We start from the raw sequence: 7110 nt of genomic DNA, 5'->3' as shown, positions 1-7110 counted from the left end.
TTGTTGCTGTGGACCTCCTTGTATAAGTCTTGGGGCACACGTGCAATAATTTGTTGAGGGTTTATGCTTATGCGTCAGGTAAGATTAGTTTAGTTTGGGCTGTACCTCCTATTACTCCCTGCTCCCAGTAGTTATGATATCTGACACATCCAAGATTAAAGAGGCAAGGAGTAGGAAAGGTCTCAACTGTTATTCTCTGGATTTTGAAGGTATCAGGCTGAGTCTGTTGGAATTTAGTAGTGATCAGACTTCTTTGGGGGCACCTTAGTGGTTTCTTCAGAGATCCATTGCTGGGGATCTCCACCTGCAAGTGCCTTGACAGGGTTGAATGACTTCCTTTGGCTGGTCACTTATGATGACCTCAATATCCCTTGGACATATGTCCGTACATCTTCAGCATCTTTCTGCAGAGGTCTTCACACTATTCCAGCTAGCCCTCATTAGCAAAATCCAAGACTGTTCCACTCCTGCTTGTCCTCCTACTACATTTCCCCCGACTCCCTTATCCCCCTAATGAGAAAGTCAGATAATTAATGGATTTATGGGTTATCATGAGAGTAGGACTGGTGGCTTTATAAGAGGAAGAGAAACCTGAGCTAGCATGTTTGGTCCCCTTGCCATGGGATGCCCTGTGCCACTTTGGGACTCTACAGAGAGTCCTTACCAGCAAGAAGGCCCTCATCAGATGTGGCCACACTACCTTGGACTTCTCATCCTCCATAACTGGAAGGAATCCAATCCTTTCTCTTCTCTCTTTCTCTCTCTCTTTCTTTCTTTTGACAGAATCTTGCTCTGTTGCCCAGGCTGGAGTGCAGTGGCATGATCTTGGCTCACTGCAACCTCTGCCTCCCAGGTTCAAGTGATTCTCCTGTCTCATCCTCCCAAGTAGCTGGGATTACAGGCACCGGCCACCATGTCTGGCTAATTTTTGTATTTTTAGTAGACATGGGGTTTCACCATATTGGCTAGACTGGTCTCGAACCCCTGACCTCAGGCGATCCACCCACCTGGGCCTCCCAAAGTGTTTGGATTACAGGCATGAGCCACTGTACCTGGCCAGGAATATATTTCTTTTCTCTTTAAATTACCCAGGTTTAGGTATTCTGTTATAAGCAACAGAAAATGAACCAAGACAGGCATCTATACGTATATACTTGAAAATACACAAAATATTTCTGGCACATTTTCTATAGCAAACTGATAACACTGATAAAACCAATAATATTGCTTCCGAGGAAGAGAATTCGATTTAAGGTGGTCAGGGATGAAGACAACCTACTTTTTACGTATGTAATATACTATTTTGTATTTTTTGAATTATTCTTTTTACCATATGCATTACTTTTGGAAAAATGCATTAATTTTGGAAAATAATCTTTAAACAAAAGGAAAAATGAGTTCTATTTGAATATTAGACCTCCTATGATTAATATTTGGCCTTTGTAGCGTTGAACACTGCAACCTTAACGTGGTAATTTTTTTTCCATAATGACTGAGAGAATAGTATTTACAATGTAATAAATATGTATGAAAAAAGATGATGACTGTATTTTGAGCATAGTGAGTTTGGGTGTCAGTAGGAAACAGGCAGATGGAAATATCTAACAGGAGTTGGAAATGTGGACTGGAGCACTAGTCAAAACTGAAGATTGTTATAAAAGACTGAGTAAAATACCCAAAGGAGAGAATGTAGAGAGGAGAAATGGGCTCTGGGCATAACCAAAGGCATCAGTAACCTCTGGGGTCAGAAGAGGAAAGAGGAGTCAGAGAACGAGAGGCAGATCTGAGAGTGAACAGCTTTATACAAATCATGGGAGAAGATCACTTGAAGAAATGAGAATTGGTGGTAGTGGCTTGCTGCAGAGAATCTGAGGAGAATGAAAACTAAGAAAATCTGTAGATCTGATTTTTCAATTGTTATCAAGAGAGTATTTTCTGTACATGATCAGATGGTTAGAAGATGAAGGCTGTGAAAAAGAAACTTGGTAGTGAAGGGAAGGAGGGAGGGACAGGAATGTAGTTCAAGGGATAGCCTGGTGAGTGGAGGTGGGGTGTGTGTGTGTGTGTGTGTGTGTATTTCAAGATGGGAAGCACATCAAACCATTTATACACTGGCAGGAAGAAGTCACAGAAGAAAGAATGAAGAAGTATTAAAATGTGGTCAGATTGGGGAGATTAAGAGCCATAAAGAGGGGCTTTCACCTTGAAATAGAGGAAGGTCACTTTTTAATCTGGGACAGCAGTGAAGGAAGCAAAGATAGGGAAGAGACAGGAAGTGATGTTAATGTAGAAGCACCACCACATTTTGAATAAAGGAACAATGAGATCATCTGCAGAGAATAAGGAGATTGGAATAGAAGGGGGCTTTACATTTATAGAAGAGTGTTGTGCATTGTATAATTAGAAAATAAACAGAAAGGGCCTTAAGTTAGCAAAGCAGGTGTTTTGCAGCAGAATGACATAATGAAAAGAACACTAACTTTGGAGCCAGAAAGACCTGAGTTTGAGTCCTGGCTTTATTCCTTGTTAACAAGTTACCAAACTGATCTTTCTTAATTCCTCAATTTTATTACAGAATAGGACAACAATACCTCCTCTGTCAAGCTGTTATGCAGATTCAATGATAGGACATGTTAGTTAATATACTCCACTAGGAGTATCTCTTTATCCTGAGTTTAAAGTCTAGGAGGGGGGGAATACACTTCCTCATTTTCTTTTGGGACAAAGAATAAACTTTTGCAGAATTATGAAGGGACTTGCTAACTACTTTCCTGTTGGTGCACTTTTAAATACTGGATCAGATTCACCGTCGGGTTTTATTCTGGTCTGTCTGGATTTAGCCACTAATGCAAGGGAACTACTTCTCTAAGGCCGTGAGCGATTCTTACCCCTTGCCCTTTGGCCAGTGGGCTTGGCAAAGCCCTTCACAGCTGCTGATTATGAAAGATGAGTGCCCTTGGACTGCTGACCACTTCAATGATGACTCAGCTTGTCTCATTCTTATCTCTGCAATAAGCTTGATGTGTATTTTTTGTCTTTTGTTGTTATTGTTATTGTTGTTGGTAGTATCTAAATATAGAGTTGTTTATCTTTCAAACAGCCTCCCAGAGAGAAATGACCTCAGACTGAGAAACTGAGAACAATTGACCACAATCATGAATAGTAATGAAATTCATTCATTTATAATCTCCATTACTTTTAGGGAGAGTAAGTAAAGACACGCACCCTTGATTAGAGAGATTGGATTAATTGTAATGATTGGACTTAGAGTGTGAGTCTACAGAAATCTTAAATTAAATTCTAACAGGAGTGCTTTTGCAAAAGGATTATAAATTAAAGCTTTAATTTGTGTACTTTAATTGTTTAGGTGATTGTAACATCATTTAAGCATTTAATGACAGTGAAATTGTTCCAGTGTCATCGGTGATTTGTGATGAAGATCAGCACGTCCAGATCAGAACTGGGTTAATTGCAGCTCATCACCAAGGAAAGTACAAAACATTCTAACCAATACCAGGACTGTAGTGTAGACATCTTTCCCTTTTTAAGTTCTTTTCCAACGCCACTGAGCATTTATATCCTTGTATTGGATTAATAAGGATTACACTGGCCCCATTTCTAGAACTATGTAAATACCAACCTGACAAAGTTGGTGATAGGAAGTTCATAGATGTTTCTTTTTCATATATGTGCCCTCTCAGTTCTCCCAGGTAGGCCAATCTGTTTTCCATAGGACTGATCTATTGCTCTGGTTGTCAGCCTTGTTTGAAAATTATTGCAGTGTCCATGGGCCTCAGTGGAATATTCCAGCTGACCTTTGTTAGACCTTTGAATAAAGAAGGCAAAACAAACAAAACCCCAAGCAAGCCAACAACGACAAAAATAATTGGCAAATGCCAAAGTATCTTCAGTGATTAACAGTGATTTTCTTTAGAAACCTTGTGAGTCTGGGCTGGGCGCGGTGGCTCACGACTGTAATCCCAGCACTTTGGGAGGCTGAGGCGGGCGGATCATGAGGTCAGGAGATCAAGACCATCCTGGCTAATATGATGAAACCCCGTCTTTACTAAAAAAAACACAAAAAAATTAGCAGGGCGTGGTGGCGGGTGCCTGTAGTCCCAGCTACTCTGGAGGCTGAGGCAGGAGAATGGCGTGAACCCGGGAGGCAGAGCTTGCAGTGAGCCGAGATTGCGCCACTGCATTCCAGCCTGGGAGACAGACCTTGTGAGTCTGTTAAAATAGAAGCAGACACAAGATTAATTTGCTTCAAGTGAGATAATCCGTGAAAGGCATTCACTCCACACAGAGCCTGGAACAGGGTCAGTGCTCAAAAATGGCAAGCTCTTCTTACCATTATTTTTATTATTTGGAATTAATGTTATCTGTTTTGCCCTCCCTCTCCCTTTTTGGTCCTCATTTTTTACTCTGAATACCAGTGGAATAAAGGTAAACAGCATCCGTTCTCATTTCTGAGGACAGGCTGCCCTGATGTTGAAGGTGATAGAATGGTCAACAGCCCTGGAAGCCCACTTCAGATTCTGGGTAGCTTTGTTGGGTCAGCACGGCCTTGCAAACTGGCAGCTGGCTGGAAGATTGACGCTATGTTTGGCATTGGCTTACAACGGAGAATTGCTATGTGTAGCCAAAAATCTTCCCTGGCAGCCAGGAGTGGAGAGCAGCCTTGGACCCCACTTCACAGCATTCCTTTAGATGATGTTACTGTATTCACAGGCCAGAATTTAAACGTTTGCAGTAACAAGGGAGCCAGTTTTTGGATAGTCAAAGGCATTTTGTCAACAAAAGAGTATTCAGGCCATGCTATATATTTATGGTTCTATTCAACTTACCTTGTAGATAAGGAGGATTTGGAACCGCTATAGGCTCTAAATAAACTCTTACTTTAATGCAGATGGCTCCTTGTTCTAAATAATATCCTTTGTATTCTTTTGCCTCAGTCTTGGCATTTCTAACTCCTTGATGAATATTTGTACTCGGATTTCCAGCCATTAACACCTGTTCCCAACTTCCTTATTTTCTATCTGTGCTATCACCATTATTGAGAAACTGTATATATAGTGATTACAATTGAAGTCTTTGGAGGCTGACTGCTGGGTTTTAAATCCCTGCTGTGCTATTTACTAGGTGTGTGGACTTGGATAAGTTATTTGATTTCTTGGTGCCTCCTTACCTACTCTTTGTAATAATAACACATCCCTCATCAAGTTGTTGTAAGCATTGAATTAAATGTTTAGACCAATGCCTGGAATGTAGTCAGTGCTTGTATCAGTTTGGTTGTATTAGGCTGCAAGTAACAGAACACCAATTAATAATAGCTTAGGCAATAAATACATTTAATTATCTTTTTTTTTTTTTTTTTTGAGATGGAGTCTCCCTCTGTCGCCCAGGCTAGAGTGCAGTGGCTCGATCTTGGCTCACTGCAACCTCCATCTCCCTGGTTCAAGCAATTCTTCTGTCTCAGCCTTTCCGAGTAGCTGGGACTACAGGCTCATGCCACAACATAGTAGAGATGGGGTTTCACCATATTGGTCAGGCTCATCTCGAGCTCCTGACCTTAGGTAATCCACCTGCCTTGGCCTCCCAAAGTGCTGGGATTACAGGCATGAGCCACCACACCCGGCTCATAATTATCTTATATAACTAGAATTCTGGAGGTGGGAAGTTCCAGCCTTGCCGCAGCAGTTCAGCGGTGCCACCAAAGACTGCATGTTTTTTTCTCTTTCCCTTCTGCCATCTTTCCCATGTCAGCTTTTCATCTTCATGGCTATCACACGTCACCAGGCTGCTGCAGCTCCAGGGATCAAGGCAAAAAGAAGAGGGAAAGGCAGGGGTGGCATCAACTGTCTATTGCATCAGGAAAGCAAAGGCTTTCCCAGTTCCCAGGAGCCTTCCAAAAGATTTCTCCCTACATCTTATTGCCAGGACTAAGTCACATGTCCTCCCGTGACTTTGAAGGAGGCTAAGAAAGTGACGATCTAGTTTTCCAGCTTCTGTAATGAGAGAAGAGAGTTGGGCATGGTTGTAGAGGTAGCCAGGCCACAGTGACTGCCACAGTGATTAATATGTTAGCTGTTACTGTTATTATTATTCCAGTTTTTAAAGTTAAAGATGTTGAAGTTATTTTTCATTCCCCCTCTTCTTCTCTAACAGTCACCAAGTTCAGTGATTCCTCCTTCTCAATGTTTTCCATGCCTATCCATTCTTTTCTTCATACTATTCCTAATATTCTGGTGTTATTATCTCATGCATGGAAAAATGCAGTCAGCTTTCTTTCTGTCTCCTCTATCTTCAGTTTCTCCATGCCTTGCTCTATCTTGCACTCCACCAGATGAATCTTCATCAAATATCTCTATCATGCCATGTTATTGTCCAAATTCTTTAATCTCTTCCTATTGTCTACAGTAGTGATTCTTAAACTTCAGCATAATTAGAATCACATGGGAAGGCTGGGTGTGGTGGCTCATGCCTGTAATCCCAACACTTTGGGAGGCCGAGGTGGGTGGATTGCTTTAGCTCAGGACTTTGAGACCAGCTTGGGCAACATGGTGAACCCTGTCTCTACAAAAAATACAAAAATTAGCCAGGCATGGTGGCATGCACCTGTAGTCCTAGCTACTCAGGAGGCTGCTGAGGGGGTGGATTGCTTGAGCCTGGGAGGCGGAGGTTGCAGTGAGCCAAGATCAAACTGCTGCACTCCAGGCTGGGTGACAAAGGGAGACTCTGTCTAAAAAAAAAAAAAAAAAAGAGAAAATAAAGAATCACCTGGGAAGCTTGTTAAAAATCAGATGTCTACTTAAAAGCAGGTATTGAGGTTATAAAATAATATATTCTCAATATACTCACAGTATAATTGGCAACACAAACAAAATAATTATAATTCAGGGAATTTATTTTCTATGTTACTCATTTGGCACATTAAATATACTGCTTTATGTAAGATCCACAATCAGTTATTTTTTCATGTATATATGTCTCATTTCCTTCAATAGATCAGACATTGCTTGAAGGCAGAGATTCTGTATAATACCACACTGCCACTGTAATTAGTCCTAAAATATCCAACACAATTTTTTTGAATAAATCAGTGGTATT

Source organism: Symphalangus syndactylus, chromosome 3 (genome assembly GCF_028878055.3).
Source record: "Symphalangus syndactylus isolate Jambi chromosome 3, NHGRI_mSymSyn1-v2.1_pri, whole genome shotgun sequence".
Classification (NCBI taxonomy): Eukaryota; Metazoa; Chordata; class Mammalia; order Primates; family Hylobatidae; genus Symphalangus; species Symphalangus syndactylus.
This window is presented reverse-complemented; position numbering follows the sequence as displayed.